General features: G+C 46.2%; 1 pseudogene; it reads left to right on the forward strand.

The window, feature by feature from the left end:
• Nucleotides 1-13,243: 13,243 nt before the first annotated feature.
• LOC138492868 (lysine-specific demethylase 3B pseudogene) overlaps nt 13,244-21,308 on the forward strand; it is a 121,365-nt pseudogene continuing 113,300 nt past the window's right edge.

Here is a 21,308-nt window from a genome sequence, read left to right on the forward strand (position 1 = left end):
AAGTGTAGTATCTGATGACACAGCCAATGAACGGGGGATGTACCCAATTAGAGAAATGAGGGCAACAGAGGGTACTCAAATCCAACATAACCCCCACCATACACTGAAGAGGATGAGCCGAAAGGCGCAGGGCAGCCAGCTGGTGCAGGAGCGAGCAAGTAGGGGCTACAGCGCGCAAAGGAAGAATTCAAGGGCATAAGCTGAACAAGTGGATATCGGCACAGGTACTCCTAAAACTTAAAGGGAAAATGACTGGGGAGGTAGAAGGGGCAACTGAGGAAACAAAAAGCCTGAAGAGGGACCAAGACATGTCAGACTGGGCAGAACTATGGAAGAGGAAGATAGAAGGGAGAAGGACAGGGAGGTGAGGTTAGAATGTGAGGACCGAGAGAGGAGAAGAGGAGAAATTGGAGCAGGAAGACAGGGAGCAAAGAAGGGAAGAGGAAAGGGAGCATTTGGAAATGGAACGTGAGGAAAGAATAGAGGGGGATCTGAAGGAGAGAAAGAGAGTGGACAGGGAGATGAGGGAGGGAGATGGAGAAGGTAGAGAGGTGGAGGGAGATAGTAGAGCAAGAAAAACACAAGCTAGAGAGGGAACAGAGAAAGTTGCAGTTGGATAGGCTAGTGAGAGAGCGAGCACGAAAGGAGGAAGTTGAGCGGGAAATAAGGGCGGTAAAGACGCAAGTAGCAGTAGACTGGGAGAGAAACCAACGTGAGGAAGAGAGACGAGTAGAGCCAGATAGTACAAATTTGTGCAGCAGCAGACCGTGGAACAGGCCAAGGGGCAGCAAATACAATCTAGTAGACCTTAATCTTAGCATGAAACTGAACACTGACTCGACATCAAGGAGATTAACCTTTTCCGATCACTTTTTTTTAGCAACATGGACACAGGATCTGACTATGACAGACACAGTGTTGACGAGAGGGGGGAGCAAAGCAGACCCCACTCCACAGGGACAGATGAATGGGCAGTGTAGGTCCCACGAACGGGGAGAATGAGGGGCTGATGCAGAAGAACAAGCACAGCAAGTGAATGACAGGTGCACCACACAACACATATGCCAACAGACTTGGCGATCTCCCAGGATTTAGGAGGGAATAAACAGTGCTAGCATGTTAAAGGGGATGATTGTCTAGGGCTCCTGATGAAGGCAAACTAGTACCTATCCTAGAACCAGTAGAGATAGGCACAGACATTGAAGATGAGAGAGGGCCTATACAAATTAGACAGTATCGAAGTACATTGGAAAAGAGGGCAGCATACTCGCAGATGCCATTACTAGAGAGGGGAGGAGCGAGACCTCAGTATGTGCCTTGGAAACACACAGATAAGGAGAACGTTAAGTACAGGTTACCATCATTGAGCGCGGGAGCCGGGAAATGGATTTATGAGATGGAGAAACTGACAAAGGGTCTAAGACTGGCACTGGGTGACGTAAAGGGACTATTAGTTTCGATACTGGGTGACGCAGCTGATGATATATGGAAGAGGGCTGAGTTCTCAGGGGTGACGATATAGAACACTGTGCATGATGGGTCACCATTTGCCAATTGCAGAGCAGCAGTATGACCAGCATTGCAAACACAATACCCAGACACGTCAGACATTGGGGCAATGACGTCAACCAAAATGCGGGAAGACGAAGATCCTATTCAGTACATTCAGGCGATTCAAGAGCTTTGGCGCCATGAAACTCTAGAGCCGTGGGACAAAATGATAGCTATGTTCTGATATCTTAGTGCAGGGATTACCAGAGCCAGTACAGAAGAGTTTGAAAAAATTGGTGGGGATGGAAGCAAAGGGATTGCCAGAAATACAGCTCACAATAGTAAACCACTGTAGACTGTGGCAGGAAAAGGTTAAGCAAAAAGCGGAAGAAAGAAAGGCAGATGAGGCCAAGCTAGTGCAAAAGAAGGTATCAAAGTATGCAATGGAGGGGCGGTCATAACCATCCTCACCCCACAAGCACCAGCACCGCAGCAGCAGTACCAACAACCACAACCGTTTGCACTGCGCATGGGAGGAGGATACATGGGGCGGAGAGGCCCACAGTAGGGATTCTGAGGAAGGGGATGGTTCCAAAGGGGGCATGGCTTCGGGCCACAGGCACATCACAATCCAGGGGGATTTGGGTGATATGGGCAACAGATGCAAATCTCTCAAATCTAGTAGAGGTACTGTGTCCAAATTGCATTGTGTGGTATCTAGATTGCATTGATAGGCCTCTCTCCCACTATACAGGTCTCTCGAGTTTAGCAGGGGTTCAGTGTCCAGACTGCATTGTGTAATATTTAGATTGCATTGATAGGCCTCTCTCCCACTATACAGGTCTCTAAAATCTGGTAGGGGTTCTGTGTCCAAATTGCATTCCGTGATATTTAGATTGCATTGATAGGCCGCTCTCCCACTATACGGGTCTCTCAAGTTTAGCAGGGGTTCTCTGTCCAGACTGCATTGTTCGTGATTTAGATTGCCCTGATAGGCCTCTCTCCCACTAAACGGGTCTCTCAAATCACTGACCAACTCACTCTAAAGTGAGACCGTACCCACCAGTGAATTACTGTGGAGCGACACTCTGATTAGGAGCTCACGCCTCATAAGGCGTAAGTCCTAGCTGCGTCCCTCAAAGCCACTCTTCAACTAGTACATATCCTTCTTAAACCCACATAGCTAGCTCACCGCAGGGAACCGTGTTCAGGGAAACGGACACTAAAGAGAGCCACCGATAACACCCAACTATATAACCCTCTACCACCTCCCCTACCCCTCCCAAGACAGCGACTGAAGGACTAGGCAACATCAGACGGAAATACCACCTACAGACAGAGCCCAAACTGGTAGCGGAAAGCCCTCCACACCCAGCACTACACCACAAGACAACCAGACCAAAACAGAACCAACTGGACATCAGCAAACAAACAAAGACTAAACAACTCTCAATCCTATAATGCTGCGCAAATGACCCATTCCGAGGGAAAGAAAAAGAGAAGAAAGAACAAATACTTCGGAACAGCAACAAAGAACCACAACTACAGAACGCATCCCCACAGACAGGAACAAAAATCGAACCAACAAACAGAGAAGAGACAAATCCCTCTACTTAACTCCATATCTCGCTGACAACTGGTCACCAGAGCAAACCAACCCATCGCTAGAAGCAGCAACATCAAACAACCTAACACAAACACACAGAAGGAGGAACAACACTAGAAACAACAAACACACGACCGATGCGATAAGGCCTTACATCACCAAAGCAAGAAGAACTTCCAATCGACAACCACAACTCCTGGAAGACGAACCCGATGAAAACAAAACCCAAGACAAAACCTAGAAGAACTATTCGAAGACGCTGACACCCCGAAACCTACACCTCAATAAGAGATTGACCAGGAAGGAAACCTCTACACCGATCAGAAGATGACCCTAACAAGAAAGGCCAAACCAAACTACACCTCCAAACTCCACTGCAATCTAATAAATGCAAGATCCATGTCAAAACACTCAACAGAGATCTTTGACCTACTTGATCACAACGGCATTGACATCCCATTCATCACAGAAACATGGCTGGGTGACAATTACAAAATCATACTCCAAAGCTGCCTTCCAACCAACTTCAAATGTCTTCAAATAAACAGGAAAAACAAAAAAAGGAGGAGGCATTGCAATAGCATTCAAAGGACACCTGAAAATAAAAACTTAGGACCTGCTCAACATCCTCAACTGCGAAACCATCGTTATACACCTAACTGCGAGCCCAAAAACCAACATCACATTCATCCTGGTGTACAGACCACTGACATAATGCAACCTTCGTCGACAACTTCATAGAAGCCATCACCAACATAGCCATCAACCATGAATACCTAATCATCCTGGGGGACTTCAACATCTGGTACGAAGACAGTCACGCCAAATCCCAAAACTCACTGATTGAACAACTCACTACCATGAAACTATGACAACTAGTAAAAGGGGCAACACACCCGGCAGGACACACCCTCGACGCAATTTTCGCCAAGGATAAACTCATCATCACGGCACAGCCGATGCAAATACTGTGGAGCGACCATCTCATCATCCCATTCGTGATCACTCTGCCTACTCAAGTCTGCATCCAACCTCCTAAATTCACAACCACCACAAAAAGAAATTGGAAACACGTCAAAGAAAGCAACCTATTCGAACAACTGGGGTTAACCAAAACCCTCAACTACAGAAGTAGAACTAGCTGACCTAGACGGGAAAGCAAAGCTATTACACAAATGGATTGCAGATACAATTGACAAGATCGCCCCTGAAAAACCATTCATCCCATCAAAAAGAGCAATGGCAAAATGGCTCACCCCACTATTAAGCACCATGAAAAAGGAAAACAAAAAGATGGAACTGGAATGGAGGAAAGAATACAACCCAGACAAAAAAACACTGTTCCAGAAACAAATCCGGCATACAAGAAGGAAATTCAAAAGGCTTAGAGTAGGCCTTATGATGACAGAATCACCAATACCACCAACACACAAAAAGAAATGTTTAACATCATTAAAGAAATGAGAAACCCACCAGGCTGTGATAATACCGCAGCCCCCTCAGAGAAACTATGCAACGACCTTGCAGACCTCTTCAAGAAAAAAATCAATGACATCCGACAAACCATACAACAGAGACCAACCAACCACAACATACAACCAAACAAACCTAGCACAGAACCACAGCACAAACTCAAAAATGTCACTGAAATATCAGCAGAGGCATTCACAATGCTGGTAAAAGACAGCAATAAAGCTGGTTCACCCTTGGTTCCCTGTCCCCGGACATCTACAAATCAATCCTCGCACATGGAACACCAGCAGAATATTACAGAAACTTCCTAAATCTATCACTAGCAACAAGAACGGTACGGAGGACCTCCAAATCAGCATATATCAAACCACTTCTAAAAAACACAAGTGGCGACGTAGAAGACCTCTCCAATTACAGGCCGATCTCTAACATTCCCTACCCGGCAAAACTCCTGGAAACCTACGTATATAAACTAACCCAAAACACCACCTGCTAGACCAAGCTCAAGTCGGTTTCAGACCCGCAAGAGGAACGGAAACAGCACTGATATCCATCTGGGATGACCTAAAAACTAACGCAGACTCAAACACAACCTCAGCCCTTCTTCTGCTCAACCTATCTGCAGCCTTCGACACAGTTAGCCATGAGACCCTAACCAAAAGACTAGTAGACATAGGCCTAACCGGCACAGCACTACTCTGGACTAAATCATTCCTAGCAGACAGAACAGAAACCGTATGTATTAAACCCTTCAAATCCACCCCACCAAGTTGACAGTGGATTGCCACAAGGATCCTCACTATCATCACTTTACTTCAACATCTACCAGACTCCAGTTATCAGAATCTTCAAAAAATACAACATTACATGCTACAACTACGCAGATGATACTCAATCATCTATAAAATCAAAGACACCCAAGCCGACCATTCAACCCTAATCAACTGTCTAAAAGAAGTCTTCAACTGAATGAATGCCAACAACCTGAAAATCAACCCAGGAAAGACAGAAATCATGATCATATCCAAAGAAAAAGAGAACGAAACCGCCATCCCGTGGCCAACGGAAATGGAGTGAATGAACTAGTATCCAGAGTTTATCCCTGGTGATTTCTTATATAAATTCTGGTGTTTTCATACAGTGCTGATACAACGGAGAATCCAGTTCCAGAGCGATTGGTAACTGATATCACTCATTAACGTAATGTTTAACAACAATGTGATCGTTTGTGAACAAGAGAATTGGGGAGTTAAGGACTGAGTCACCCCGACCTCAGAATTGAACCCATTAGGCATGGCAGCAGCCAGTTCCCAAGGCAAAAGGGCATAGATCAAAGAACCAAGCAGCCAGTATAGGAATGCACTCGAGGAAAGTGGGTTATAGCAACCTCTCCTTGAAAGAACTTCACTGGCTTAAAGAAACTTTATTCTCCGAGCTTTTCATAGTAGAGGCCCTGGTACCACCATAGATAACAAGCATATATGCAACTTTAGATCTAGTGAGTACAGAGTGCTGTAGCAGTTCAGGTTCAAATGGTACAGGCAGGGCGGCAAGGTCCAGCTGTCCCTGGACAGGACATAATACACCCTTAGCAAGCTAAGGTCCTGCTGTCCCTTTTGCGGGACCTAATGCATCCTAAGCAGACAAAGGTCCTGGTGCCCCAGGGTGAGACCTAATGCATCCTAAGCAGACTAAGGCCCTGCTGGCACAGGGTGGAATCTAATGCCTCCTAAGCAGAACATGGTCTGGCTTTCCCCAGGGTCGGACCTAATGCATCCTAAGCAGACTACGGTCCTGCAGTCCCTGGGCGGGACCTAATGCATCCTAAGCAGACTAAGGCCCTGCAGTCCCTGGGCGGGACCTAATACATCCTAAGCAGACTAAGGTCCTGCTGTCCCACGATGGGGCCTAACACATCCTAAGCAGACTAAGTTCCAGATGTCGCTGGGCGGGACCTAATGCATCCTAAGCAGACTACGGTCCTGCTGTCCCAGCATGGGGCATAACACATCCTAAGCAGACTAAGTTCCGGCTGTCCCCGGGCAGGACCTAATGCATCCTAAGCAGACTAAGGCCCTGCAGTCCCTGGGCGGGACCTAATGCATCCTAAGCAGAGTAAGGTCCTGCAGTCCCTGGGTGGGTCCTAATGCATCCTAAGCAGACTACGGTTCTGCAGTCCCTTGGCGGGACCTAATGCATCCTAAGCAGACTACGGTCCTGCAGTCCCTGGGCGGGACCTAATACATCCTAAGCAGACTAAGGTCCTGCTGTCCCACGATGGGGCCTAACACATCCTAAGCAGACTAAGTTCCAGATGTCGCTGGGCGGGACCTAATGCATCCTAAGCAGACTACGGTCCTGCTGTCCCAGCATGGGGCATAACACATCCTAAGCAGACTAAGTTCCGGCTGTCCCCGGGCAGGACCTAATGCATCCTAAGCAGACTAAGGCCCTGCAGTCCCTGGGCGGGACCTAATGCATCCTAAGCAGAGTAAGGTCCTGCAGTCCCTGGGCGGGTCCTAATGCATCCTAAGCAGACTACGGTTCTGCAGTCCCTTGGCGGGACCTAATGCATCCTAAGCAGACTACGGTCCTGCTGTCCCTGGGCGGGACCTAATGCATCCTAAGCAGACTACGGTGCTGCAGTCCCTGGGTGGGACCTAATGCATCCTAAACAGGCGAAGGCCCTGCTGCCCCAGGGCACAACCTAATGTATTCTAAGCAGACTACAGTCCTGCTGTCCCACGATGGGGCCTAACACAACCTAAGCAGACTAAGTTCCGAATGTCACTGGGCGGGACCTAATGCATCCTAAGCAGACTACAGTCCTGCAGTCCCTGGCCGGGACCTAATGCATCCTAAGCAGACTGAGGTCCTGCTGTCCCACGATGGGGCCTAACACATCCTAAGCAGACTAAGTTCCGGATGTCGCTGGGCGGGACCTAATGCATCCTAAGCAGACTGCCGTCCTGCTGTCTCAGGATGGGGCCTAACGCATCCTAAGCAGACTTCGGTCCTGCAGTCCCTGGGCGGGACCTAATGCATCCTAAGCAGACTGAGGTCCTGCAGTCCCTGGGCGGGACCTAATGCATCCTAAGCAGACTGAGGTCCTGCAGTCCCTGGGCGGGACCTAATGCATCCTAAGCAGACTACGGTCCTGGGCAGGACTCAATGAATCCATGCAGACTAGGGTCTTGGTGTCCTTGAGCGTGACTCAATGTATACTAAGCAGACTACGGTCCTGCTGTCCCTGGGCAGAACTAAATGTATACTAAGCAAACTACAGTCCTGCTGTCCCTGGGCAGGACTCAATTTATACTAAGCAGGCTAACGTCCCGCTGTCCTTGGGTGGGACTCAATGCATCTTAAGCCAAGCTACGGCTGTCTCTGGGAGGCCCTTAACTAATGCTAAGTAAACTAAGGTCCGAATGTACCTGGACAGGACATAAAGCACCTTAACTAAAATAAGGTTTATGCGCTTTGAGACTACTCCGGTGGTGAGCTGGCACAGGTTTTAAAAATGTAATGATAATAATTAGTACCCTGGAAGGGGGTGCTGGCCAATCGGGAAGTGTGGAATGCGGGCTGAATTCTCTGGTATAAGCCTGTGTTCGAGCAGCCTGAGTGCTGCTGGCCCGCGCCCCTTCTTCAGCCCGTCTGCTCCCCCTTCCCCGCTCCTTCTTCAACTCATAGCACCCTTGTAGGTCATAGGCAGGTGCTAAGCGCGTGTTTAACATTAAAAAAAAAGAAAACTCGCCTTGTGGTTTCGGCGCTGTAGTTTCTGAAGTCGGTTTCCTTGTTGATGACGTCACGATCACCAACATAGGAAACCGACTTCAGAAATGCCACAACACAAGGTACGTTTTATTTTTAAGTTAAACGCAGCCTTAGCACCGGCCCATGAACTACACAGGGGCTAATGGTGATATGACCTTCAGCATTGGGGAAACCCTGCCCGTAACGGCACCTTAACTTGGGCGGCGATCCCTTCCCGAAAGGGTCGGGTCGGCACACTGCCTCTGTCCATAACAGAAATGGGCTGTAAATTCTGGGCAAAAGCATCAGGACTCTGGAGTGGCAGGGTGCTTTCTGTTCGCGGTATGAGCTGGACACCAAAGGCATTTGTCAAAGCCACAATGAATCACTGCATGTTTGTACTGGCACAACCTTAACATATCCACTGTGATGGGCTAACCCGTGCCTCGGGCCGCCTTGTACTCACACACGCATGCATACAATCACTGAGTCAGGACACACATGTCTATGCTTTCCAAGGTCCCGGCGGGAACTGCTGCACAGACCGTCTTTATTGCTACCGCGCATGCGCGGCCCAAAACGAGGCTCGCGCATGCGCGCCTTTAACTAAAGACGTCACATCCCTCCTTTTCTTTTAACAGAAACAACTTGTATAAAGACATTAAACATGACAACTGTAAACGGACCCAACGTGGGTCACTGACCTGACTCGGACGTCGGCTCAGTCTCCTGAGTCCAGGACGTAGTCCTTGAGACGAACCGGCAGTCTGCAATCATGTCGCATGGGATAGCGGCTGCTGCTCCGTTGGGTCAATAGAGGGCTATCTGTCCGTGGCGACATGTCCATTGGCACGTCCACTGCCGGGCTCTCAGCCACTGCTTCGGGTGGGGAAACTTCTTCCGGTTCTCCTTCCGGACGTTGGACATCTACCTTTTTTGAAGAAGGATCGGTTGCGGGTGACGGTCCTTCTCTCGTTGGCCGCTGTGACCATGGTCCCCTTGACATGGGGAACGGTCCATGGTTGAGGTTCGTACGGGAGCGACAGCTTCCCTTCAGGTCGACGATTCTGCATGAGCACCGAGTCTCCCACGGCAACCTCTTTTTCTTGCAAGCCTCTCCTCGCACTTTCCTTCACATTGCGTGCCGCTCGTTCCTCACGGACTTTGTCGTTGTCTATAACCCCGGGCTCACGGCCCTCCATTTCCGGGATCAGACCTCTCGGGCAGCGCCCAAACAAAGCTTCGGCCGGGGCAACACCGGTCGACTGGCGAGGCGTGGTTCGGTATTTCCGCAGGAACTCGACCAGTTTCTTCTTCAGGTGACCCTCTCCATTGGCCGATATTCTGAATACCTTGTTAAGGGTCCTCATGAGTCTTTCAGCTTCTCCATTCGCTCAAGGCCAGAGGGGTGAAACCTTCCGGTGGTGGATCCCTTTCTCTCTCAAGTACTGCGCAAACTGGCTCCCCGTGAACAGCGGCCCATTGTCGGTGCCCAGGATTTCGGGAAAAACATGAGTCGCAAACATTTTGTCCAGGGCCATGATGGTGTGTTCGCTCGCTGTTGACTCCACTACCTCCACTTCGAGTATCTCGACCACTGGTCGACTACGGCCAAAAAGTACATGCCCCTCCCAGTCGACCCAACGTCAGCGTGAACTGTGCCCCACGGGCTCTCACTCCTTTCCATGGAGCTGATGGGTGGAGCTCTCTCTATGGGACTCGCCGTTTGGCACCGCAGGCACCTCCTCACATGTGATTACACTAGGCTTTCCAGATCCAGGAACCATACTTTGGGTCTTCGTCTTTGCGACCCCCTGATGTCCTGTGTGTGCCAATTCCAGGACACGAGCCCTCAATGCCTGCGGAATGACAATCTGCCGTCCCCGCAGCAGCAGACCATCATCCGATATCGAGAGTTCATCCCTTACTCTCCAGAGCGCTTGAAGATCCTTCTGGGCCCTGACCTCCCACCTGGTGTTGTTCTGGAGCACCTCTTTCCACTCCCCACTTCTTACCGCAGCCTGAATAATCTTAAACACTTTGTCCGTTGGCGACTCTTCGGCCACTACTGCCCTAGACAGTGCCACCGGCATTGCGCTCTCCACAATGCTGTGAACAAACTCTTGGCATTCCACCAGTTCACTGGGTCCCTGCCCTCGCTCATAGTTCGGGTGCCGGGACAGGTAATCCGCTGGATTGTTCGTTCCTGGCCGGTACACAAGCTTGACTCCATACTCGATGAGCGCGAGCATTCAGCGCTCAATTCGCGGAGGCGGCTTCGACGACACACCCGCTAGGATGGGCAGAAGTGGCTTGTGGTCCGTCACGACCGTCACAGGTTTTCCAAGAATATACAAGCGAAAATGACGGCAGCCTCATAGGATGGCCAACGCCTCCCTCTCAATCTGCGAGTAGCGTTTTTCAGTGTCGATAAGAGCCTTACTCGCATAGGCGATGGGGCGCATGTCACCTCTAGCGTCGGCTTGCATGAGAACCGCACCCAGTCCCACCGGGCTGGCATCTACAACAATCTCCGATTCTGCAGTGGGGTCAAAATATGCCATCGTGTCCCGATCCGAGAGGGCCCTCTTGATCTCTTGGAAGGCCTCCTGTTCTCTCTTGTCCCACACCCACGTGGCCTCATTCTTTGTCAGGGCTCTGAGAGGTTCGGACAGTGACGCCAAACCTCTGATGAACCGCCCACAGTAGTTAACCATCCCCAGGAAACTACGTACCTCTGTGGGGGATTGAGGCGCCGCCGCCTCGCGGATGTCCTTGATTTTCTCCGGGTCCGGCGAGACACCGTTGGCATGGAAGAGGAAGCCAAAAAACCCAATATGATGTTTGAAAAATTCGCACTTCCCTCAATGTAAGGCAAGGCCCAGCTCCCTCAACTTCTGCAAAGTGGACTCCAATCTCTTCATATGCTCAGCCTGGGACTCGGCAAAAACCAGAATGTCATCACTCATATTGAGCACCCCTTTGAGACCCGCCAGTGCTCCCCTAATGGAATTTTTGAAGACTTACACCGCAGACGAAATGCCAAAACTTAGGTGTTTAAATTGGTAGAGTCCCTCATGTGTGGAAAACGTTGTAATGTTTCTCGAGTTTGAGTGGAGCTCTAGCTGGTGATACCCCGACCTCAGATCCAGCTTGGAGAACACTTGGCCCCCTGCAGTAAGTAAAATATGTTTAGGCGACGCTGAACGGGTCCTCAGTCACGCGGCTCACAAAGTAATTTACCTGACGTCTTCTGGTGATGAATTTCTAGATCGGTTTTTACAATTACATTAAACGTACAATCCAAAGAAATTTTAGGGAAAATAGTAATCAAAAACAAGAATGAAATGGAGCACATTTCGTAGAAATGTTTTCAAAGTGAATAATGACATAACAGGTGCCAAATATGTATGAAGTTTCCTTTTTACTATTTTGAAAATAGACATTTAAATGAATTCAGGTGAAGCTACAGCTGAATAAAATGGAAATGCAGCAAACCCTGAAAATAAATCGTATTTGGATTGAATATTTAGTGCCATGCATTTGAAATGTATCCATTATATGAGTAATTGCAAAGAATATTGAATGTGTAAAGTCCCAAGAAATTAGAGAATGCTTAACTTAAAATTAAATTGCTAGCACCCACATTATGAGGGTCCTTACAAGGATGGCAGAAGTGGACAAACATGGGTTATTTCAGAATACCTTATTTTATACTGCTCTGCCAAACTATGAGTTTTAACAATGAAACTCAAAAAAACACAGATCTTATGTAGATGAAATTTCCTCAGTACTGCATGAAATATTACTGCATGCGGTAGTACTGCCTATGATAATATATACCATCTCCCCAGGGATCCCTATGGGGCTACGAAAAGCAAATAAACCTGAGGGGTCTGCATGACTCAGAATCATGGGGCCCCTTAAGTTACGCCATGCTTTCTGCATGCAGTAAAGGTAACTAAGTGAGTTTGGCATTATTACAGGAGCTCAAATTCTTAATAATCTCTGCGGTATTTTAAATATCACTTATTTTTAAAATGTCACCTAGCTATGAGTTGAGCTCTCATGGGATATTTATAGCACGGGGTAAACAGCAAGTACTCCACGGGGTAAATGGAGGCGAGTTGTCACATGCGGTACTTTCTATGTGCTACATGCCGCAAGTTTCCCATTCGGGTCCACCTCACTATTGGGTGGTATTTTAAACATGGACATTTAAAAAAAAACATTTTACCGTCATCACATATTTATAATGAGGCCCATGTATATCCTTCAAAGCAACGCTACATATTTAATTATTTATGTTGTTTTTAGTGAGTCCTATATGAAAGGGCAAATTAAGTGACTGTTTCTGTCTATTTTAATTGTAGTGTGGGGTTTTGTTCTTAATAGTTCACTAAAATTGCCTTTCTTTTACTGCACACATATAATGTGACTAGGCGCTTCCTATAACCACTAACATGGCTTCTTTGTAGTGGGGGACCTACAGAGGTTCTACGGCGCTTTAGGGCCTCTGTTCATCTTCTTGGCAATAAAAAAAATAATACAAAAATGGCAACTTCCTGCGTCAAGAGACGAGAGAGAAAGGAGGGATGGCTCCCTGAAGCCCCCTGCCTGCACCGCCCTGTCATTGGGTTCAAGAAACCCCTTTGAAATAGCCATCTGCTCCAGGTCTGGAATACTGCTTCAGCCCTTAATGGGAAGGGAGGCTGGGAAATGGATTTGCCAGACTACGCTGCGGCCTGGAAAGGCTGACAGGGGCCGCGCACGGAATCACTCTCACACAGATGGGCTCGAGCGTGACAGGCCGGCGTGTCACAGAGGGAGGCCTTCAGCCCTCTTTTTTTCACATGCTCACAATTTAGAGACACAAGGTGAGTGAGTGCGTTCTACACGGGCACACGAGTTCGCAACATGGGCCCTTTCTATGAGTCCGGCGGATTTCCGAATGAAAATAAAGCACGAAGTAATTATAGTGTATGCACTTCGTCTTTCTGGAAGTCTGCCCAATTATGAGAAACCCATTTTTTGATCCATTTCCATTCTCGCAGTCGTTTGTAGTCCCTGTACCAAACCTTTGTTTAGCGGCATTGAGCGGACGTGTTTGAGCTTCATTCCAATACAGGAAAACAGTTTTCAATTTATGAGGCGTTTTTGAAAGGCGTGACTCCACCTCTTTAATGGTGATAAACCTGTTTAACTCATAATAGCGTCAGTTCGGTAGCTTCCGAGTATCGCGTTGGTCTTTAACATGGGGGCAAATGCACATTGCAAGTTCAAATCCCAAGGCAGGACCAACTGGGTGTTTAATCTTCCAAGGTTGATGAATGGACTAAAATAAAAAAAAATAACACCTATTAGCACCCTGGAGTGGGGGAGCAGCCAATTATGTTCCCTGGATCACGTGCTGAAACTACTAATCTCAGCCCACGTTCCATCGAACCTGGAGGCTGCTTCCCTGCCCCGCAGCGCCATCTTCTTCCCATTCCCTTCATTTTTTTCCAGAAACCCCAACCCCCCTCCTCAACCCCAATTACCCGATTGTGGCAGCGGTGACACCCGCTGCTATTGCAGCTTCACTTGTTTCCCTTTGCCGGCCGCCATGGAAATAGAACAGGGACTCCTTATGGAGCCCCACCTTCCATATCCATGGTGGGCATCTTGTGCCAGTATTTTCATTCAAGGAATGGGATGCACATGGTGTCCCATTCTTTGAATGAAAGTAAATGTTTAGTAACATCTTGGGTTTCCAGATTGGAAACCCAGGGACCCTCTTTAAAGGCCCTCGCTCCTCTGGCCTTTTCCTCGGGCCCTGGGCCAATAACACCTGATTTGGCCCACCGGATTGGGTGTTAATGCTTTTTTTTAAACATTTTTTTTTTTTTTACAAATGTGTGTTTTTGTAATTGGTGAAAGGTTTATTGTAAGCCAAAACACTGATAAAAAAAAGAAAAGATAAAGTTAATGCTATACTAGTACCTGGTGGGGGTGTGGCTTAGTCCTCCCAGCCAATGAGGAGGATCAGAATGGGTACCACACGGTACAGCTCCTGCCCCAAACCTCGTCAGTCTGCACCCTCTATGGCATCGGGAACACTAGTGTTCTCTGCGTGACACCGACCGGGCAATGGGTTCCATGGAAAGGGAGAAGGGACTACGTGTAGTTCCTCTTTCCCAGATATATGGCGGCCATCTTTTTAAAACAATTTTAAAGTTGAGAAACAGGGAACATGTCATTTCTCAATTACAAAAGAAAATACATTAGTATCCCGGTACAACGTGACGGGGTACTAATAGCAATAACACCTGGGCGGAGGGCATTACCTGGCCCATTAAGCCCCCCCTGTTTGGGTAACATTGCTTAATTAGCACCGTTGTTAGGAGAACCAGCCAATCAGGAGGCACCCAACATGGGCTGAAACTGCTAATCTAAGCCTGTGTTCCAAGCCGCCTGAAGGCAGGTTTCGCCCGCCTGCTTTCTTCCTCCCACCGACCCAAGAGTAATTTTTGGAACCATCGTCCCGGGGCCCTAGTTAAACACCCTCACTTCGCTCAGACCTTTAACTCGTGCCCCAGGTCTTTAACACTCGTTCCAACCCTTGCAACAGATGCTTAACGCTTAATCACAGCACTTAGAAGCTGAAGAAATCTGTCAAAAAGCGCTATATGGGAACACACAGGTATTAATATGCCTGCAGTTATACCATTTGGTATTGTTGGAAAAAGGCTGCATGCAGTAATTTCACCAGGCCCATAATTAGTCAGAGGCTTGGTGCCATAAATTTATTGATGTCCATGGTGATAAAAAGGAGGACACACTTGGTAAATCTGGACAAGTTGTCTGAAACTAGTGCAATGTTATGTTCTGATTGTCCATCATTTGTATAGTGCAACCGCATGCCGATTAAATTTGAGCCTGTGCTGACAGAGAATCCACATTGCAACTGACCCTATAAAGCACTGGTTAAAGGTGGAAGAAAGAAGATTAGAGCACCCGAGTGAGAGAATAAATGATAGAGGTGTCCTTTTGGGGGCATTTACCAAGCAGAAGTGTTTTCTTCGACTGGGCAAAGAAGCTTGGGAGCAAAATATACAACTCGCGGGTACTGAAATGTGGTTTTCGGATGAGATATTCAATTTTATTTTTATTTGGTTCTTGTGCTCCTTTACTAGAGCTGTTGTTAGATCAGGGGGCATATATAGTGAGCTGCGTTCCCCCAATTGCCTTGTGAACAATGGGGCCTGCATTCTAATGTGCGCCCAAAAAGTAATCCCTGAGTTCTATGGCTGCACTTCCAAGACATGCAACACAAATAATACAAACATGAGTATATGTATGCCAACAATTATTTGCTCTGTACTCATCCTTTTGTTGTATCATAACTTTGATCAATTGTGCAGAATTGTCCACAACATAGGTTTTGCACCATATGAATCATGATGATTATCAAAATAATCAATAGCAAATGACATAATAGCATAAGCACCCACTCACTGTTAATGAAGGATGAGATAAGGTTAACAAGCTGCCTAAGTTATGATACAATCAAAGGATGAGTACAGAGTAAAATGTGTTTGGCATATATACTCTTAAGTACATAATAATCTAACAGACTACCCTTCTTTTTCTTTTCATCCACCACTGACATTGTTTTTCTTTTCTCTGTTGAATGTCTTATGATTTTTTGGATTTGTTTTTGTATCATGAATATTTTCCTATTGAAAAATGCAGATTTTCTTTGTGATTCTTAATTTGTATTACTGATAGACTACAGACAGCCTTAAGAAAGCTCAGAGTGTGCGAAGCATGTGTTGGCTGACAATGGCTTATGTTGGTTGGATTATGGCCTATGATGGCTCATCATATGGCTCATGGTTTACTACAATATCACCACCGTACCCTTCTGCTCAGAAATCTTGACTGTATTGCCTATTCCCATGTCCAGCACTTCCTTGAATCCAGTCATCTTCTTGGCACAAGACAGTCGGGGGTTCCAACCGAATCACAGCACTGAGACTTCTTTGCTGGACCGTCAAATGCAGTTGGATAGCATTCGGGATGTAGGGAATCTTGCATTAGTCCTCCTCAACCTTTCAGCTGCTTTTGACTTGGTCGACCATGATACGCTCTGCCAACATTTTGATTTACACTTCCTTTTTTCCACCGATGCCATTGCAGGGGTGAAATCCTTCCTTGGAGATCACGCTTCAAGAATCTGCACTGGAAATCCGGCAGCAGACCCCCATCCCAGCTCCACTGGGTGTCCCCCAAGGCTCTTGCCCGTCCCCCACCCTCAACCAAGCCATTCATTGATATCCTGAACTTTTTTGAGATCACATAGACCAGCTTTGCTGATGAGACACAAATACTCATCCCCATCACTGGCAACCACTCTGAGGACACCACCCTCATCATCAACAAGATGGACACTCACAAGCTTTGTCTGAATGATGATAAGATCAGACTTCTCATTGTGGGCTCCACTTTTCACCTCAGCAAGCTTTTGATGTCTAAGCACATCAAAGTCCTGGCCTCATCCACTGAAAACACTGCAAGGCTCATTTCCCTGAGCAGACAATTCCTTTCCCCTCCCAACTTGACTATTGTAATGTCCTCCTCATGGGACCTTCGTCAACAAACCCATCTAAGGTGCAGCTCCCCCAGGACAAAGCACTTCAGGCAGCTTTGGACAGGCGCCTTTCGGATCTCATCACATGCCTCCAGGCGTGAAGCCCATTGGCTACCCATTAAAGCTTGCATCCAGTTCCAAACTTTGACACTGACGCATCACTGCATTTATAATGTGGCACCCATCTACTTGAACAAGAGCCTCTCTCTGAAACACCATGCCCATGCTCTCTGCTCCTCTCACTGTACCTTGCTTGCTACCACAAGATTAAAAAAGGCCAGAGATGGAGGGGTCAGCATTGCTGCCTCTGCCCCATACCCTAGAACTCGCAACCACCTCGTATCAGTGACAAAACATCCTACACCATCTTTAAGAAAACGAGTCAAAATCCGGCTCTTCAATAAATGTGAATAAGGTCATTGTTACCCCTTCCCTCATACACTATCTGACTGCTAATTGTCTGTTATCCTGTTCTATTTTGTACAAATGCTGTGATACCGTTGAGTCTGGGTGTTACAAAAATGAAATAAATAAATAAATATGATTTTTTTAAATTGACAAGCATCATATTAATAAATAATTGCAATGTACAGTGGTCTATAGCACTTTCTTCGTAAAGGTCAATGTAAGAATTATACAGTCCAAATATTGCAAAAAGCATATCAGATTCTTTGTTTTTTTTGTTAGTGCAATATTGCGTATAAAATAACAAAATGAAATAAATAATCCCAATGATACATGAATATATCACCATATTATTAGGGTGAGCACATGCGATTTGAAAATTAATTCAAACCTTATTGTAATAAAAGACACCCTATGGTTTGAGTCGTGTAGCCCAATCTATCACATGCTACTCTTCGGAAACCCACACCTATACATTTTGTTGGGTGGCGCAGAAAGACACGCACAAACCAATTCTTATAACCTTCAATTAAACCATGACTGTGGAATTTCGGAAGAGTGACACTAAGAACTAAATTACCTTTAGAGGCTGGCATTTTTTTAGAAAATATTAGGGACTGACAAGTTCAACAGTTTAAACGTTGTGAGGCTAAATGATTTAACCAGAATCAAATACTTTTGACCCTATCTGCAATGTTGCAATGTTGGTAATTTTGCACGCTGTTTTCCAGTTCTCATAATATAGCAAGGCACAATTTTGAAGACGTGACTTGGAAAGTACACAAATCACATCGTAAACTAAAATGACAATATTTTACAATAAATCTTTGCAGAAACATGCTAAGCAAAGGGAGAATGATGTTAGCTTAAATTTCTCCAGTACACATGGAATCTACAAGTACATTCTACAAGTATAAGAATACTAATTGCTGTACACCTAAACAATCACATCTGCCTTGTCTACTGTATTTTAAAGATTTGAATACAATCGACAAAAGAAAGTCTGTGATAACTTCACCGGTTTATAGTTATTGTTTCACATAGATGTAAACATTATTTATTATGTGTAGAAGGACCTTTAGAAATATAGAAAAAAACAAGCAGTTTTTGTGTCAACTAGACTAAACTTTAAAAAAGTATCCTACAGTCCTGACAATTACACGGTCTCCTTTATTTCCACTCAATGTTGCCAACATGAAAAGAAAGAGCGGAAAATGGGCTAAACAATGCTATTAGAAGGTGAGAATTCAAACCCTTTCACCTAAGACACCACAGTACTATACAGTGAGATAAGACGTCCAGGGTCAATGTATTTTCTGGTGGCAAAGCCGGATATAGGCCTTGACACTGTGGCTCCACTGCCTCTGATTTGACCCCCTATTCACATCTCCTGACTAATGCAATATGCTCTTCATTGGGGGTGGCTACTGCATTCTTAAAAACTTTGTTTGATGAACCAAGGTATGGGATTGCACCATACTGATGCTTTGTTGATTTTCTGTTACTTGGATCTTCTGGTGATGCATGGAACAATGGGCCTCATTACGACCCAGGCGGACTTCGCGGTGCTAAATGCACCGCGAAGCATGGCGGAAAGCCGCCGATAGCGCCATGGGGGTTGGCGGATTTACCGCCCCATTCCGACCTCGGCGGAGCGGTAAATCCCCAATCCCCATTCTGCCCTTCCCCATTCCCATTTTTGCCCCATAGGGTATAATGGGAGTGGGGAAGGAGTTAATTACGCCACCGTAAAATACGGTGGCGTAATTAACAACGAGGTCCCGTAGCGCCATGGTTTTCTCCGGCTGGTAAAACCAGGCGGAGAAAACCTCCATGGCGCTACGGGAACTCGTAGTATGGCGGAGAGGTACGCCATGCACTACGCTGGCGTAATACCCTCTCCGCCAGGGTCCTAATGAGGCCCAATGTGTTGTTTTGTCATTGCTAAGATGGTAGCAGAGTGTATGGAATGTTGCCAGCGCTTACTGAACTTGGTTCTAGAATTGCAGACTGAGCGAGGGAGAGCTAGTCAATAGAGGAGGAAGGCTGTGAACAGTGCAAAACGATATTTGTAGAACAATATACCTTATTGAAGAACTCAATTTACAGTCTGTAGTTTATTTGGAGGAGATCGACATACAATCAATCAGTCAATCAAACAATGTTTGATTATTCCGGATAAGACAAAATTATGCGTTGCCGTATGGTAGCCCTCTAATGCACTCCTAGAGGATACAGGATCCCAAGTGAAATACACTGGTCCACCTTTAAGATTAAAGTGCGAGTCACTCAAACCGAAACAGGGACTCCAACATCAAATTTAACTCCAAACCAAACTTCAGTTTTGTCAAAAAAAAATGCGTAAATCTCAAGGGTTATAGCCGTACATGCAGCAAAAATTAATTCACCATAATATCAATGAAATTGCAAAATATTTTTTTAATGTATCATATAGTTCTCAAATAAATATTGGTGGATTTAATTCAATCAAAAAAATTGCATAATCAAAGGTAAATGAGGAACATATGACATAGAAACACTTAATGCATGTTGATTAAGTCTCAAACAAGTATAGTTTGTCACTGTATCATCAGAGTTCACCACATCAAATCACAATATATTAGGAAGTCCAAAAGAACATGTAACATGAAAATGCTCAATACATGTTGATTCAGTCTCAACTAGAGTTCGTAAAATCCAAAATATCATCATAACTGTTGGTGAGTTGCCAACGCGTTTCAGATTATAAAAAATCCATCTTCAGGGCGGTGAATGCTATCTGTTCAGCTTGATTGATAACAATTGAGCTTATGTAGATCTAAAGGGAATTATAGAAATAGTTCTAATCAGTAACGGGAAAACTCAAGGTCTACAACATTACGATTAGTAACAATCACTAAAGGCGTCATGTCCCATGGTCAAAGGGTCAAAAACCTGTTAATAAAGCGAGAAAAATGTGTCAAAACCGCATACATGTTACTATATCATTCCGGATAGAAATCATCTATCCATAAAACAGCACATAAAATTACATAATATAGAACAGGTTTAAAAAAAAAGGACGCTAACAAGATGCATCTGTTAATATCACAATAACAGGAGCATTCGCAATTGATGTTTCCGGGTTAGTGAATAGATATTCTAGACATTACATATCCAAATATTAATATTGGAGATCAGAGTAGATTAGTTATAGATAATAAATACAATGTTTAAAATACATTAAAATTCAATAATTATAATTACAGGATTGACCAATAAACTAAGTAGTAGAGGTTAAACTAAGACACACCAAGACATTTCCTCCTAAACAGCTTTTCAGGGTATTCATGGAATCAAGCGCAGAAGTGGCGCACGCGGCTGGCAAACATCCATAACCAGCCGTGGTGCAGCGACCCTGCAGCAGTGCCAGTTACACCCCAACCCCGCCCCTTGCACCAAAAACATCCGCACAAATCCCCTACATGGCGCGAAGGCCAGTGGACCAGCATACAGCCCCCCAAAAATGAAATTGCGCTAAAAACACCACTCCACCTCACGCGACAACCCAATCGCATGTAAAACTCCTTGCGCACCCCTCGGAATACGCGTACCCTGCACGTGCCAGCCAAATTGCGTGTAAAACTCCTTGCGCACCCCTCAGAATATGGTACCCCACTCGCGGCAGCCCATTCACGTGTAAAACTCCTCACGCACCCCTATTAATGTGCGTACCCCGCTCGTGCCAGCCCAATCGCATGTAAAACTCCTTGTGCACCCCTCGGAATATGCGGAACCCTCTTGCGCAAGCCCAATCGCGTGTAAAACACCTTGCGCAGCCCTCAGAATACACGTACCCAGCACTCGCCAGCCCAATCGCATGTAAACTCCTCGCGCACCCCAACGAATAGGCGTACCCCGCACACGGCAGCCCAATCACGTGTAAAACTCCTTGTGCACCCCTAT

This window comes from Ambystoma mexicanum, chromosome 10, assembly GCF_040938575.1.
Source record: "Ambystoma mexicanum isolate Mex_15411 chromosome 10, UKY_AmexF1_1, whole genome shotgun sequence".
Taxonomy (NCBI): domain Eukaryota; kingdom Metazoa; phylum Chordata; class Amphibia; order Caudata; family Ambystomatidae; genus Ambystoma; species Ambystoma mexicanum.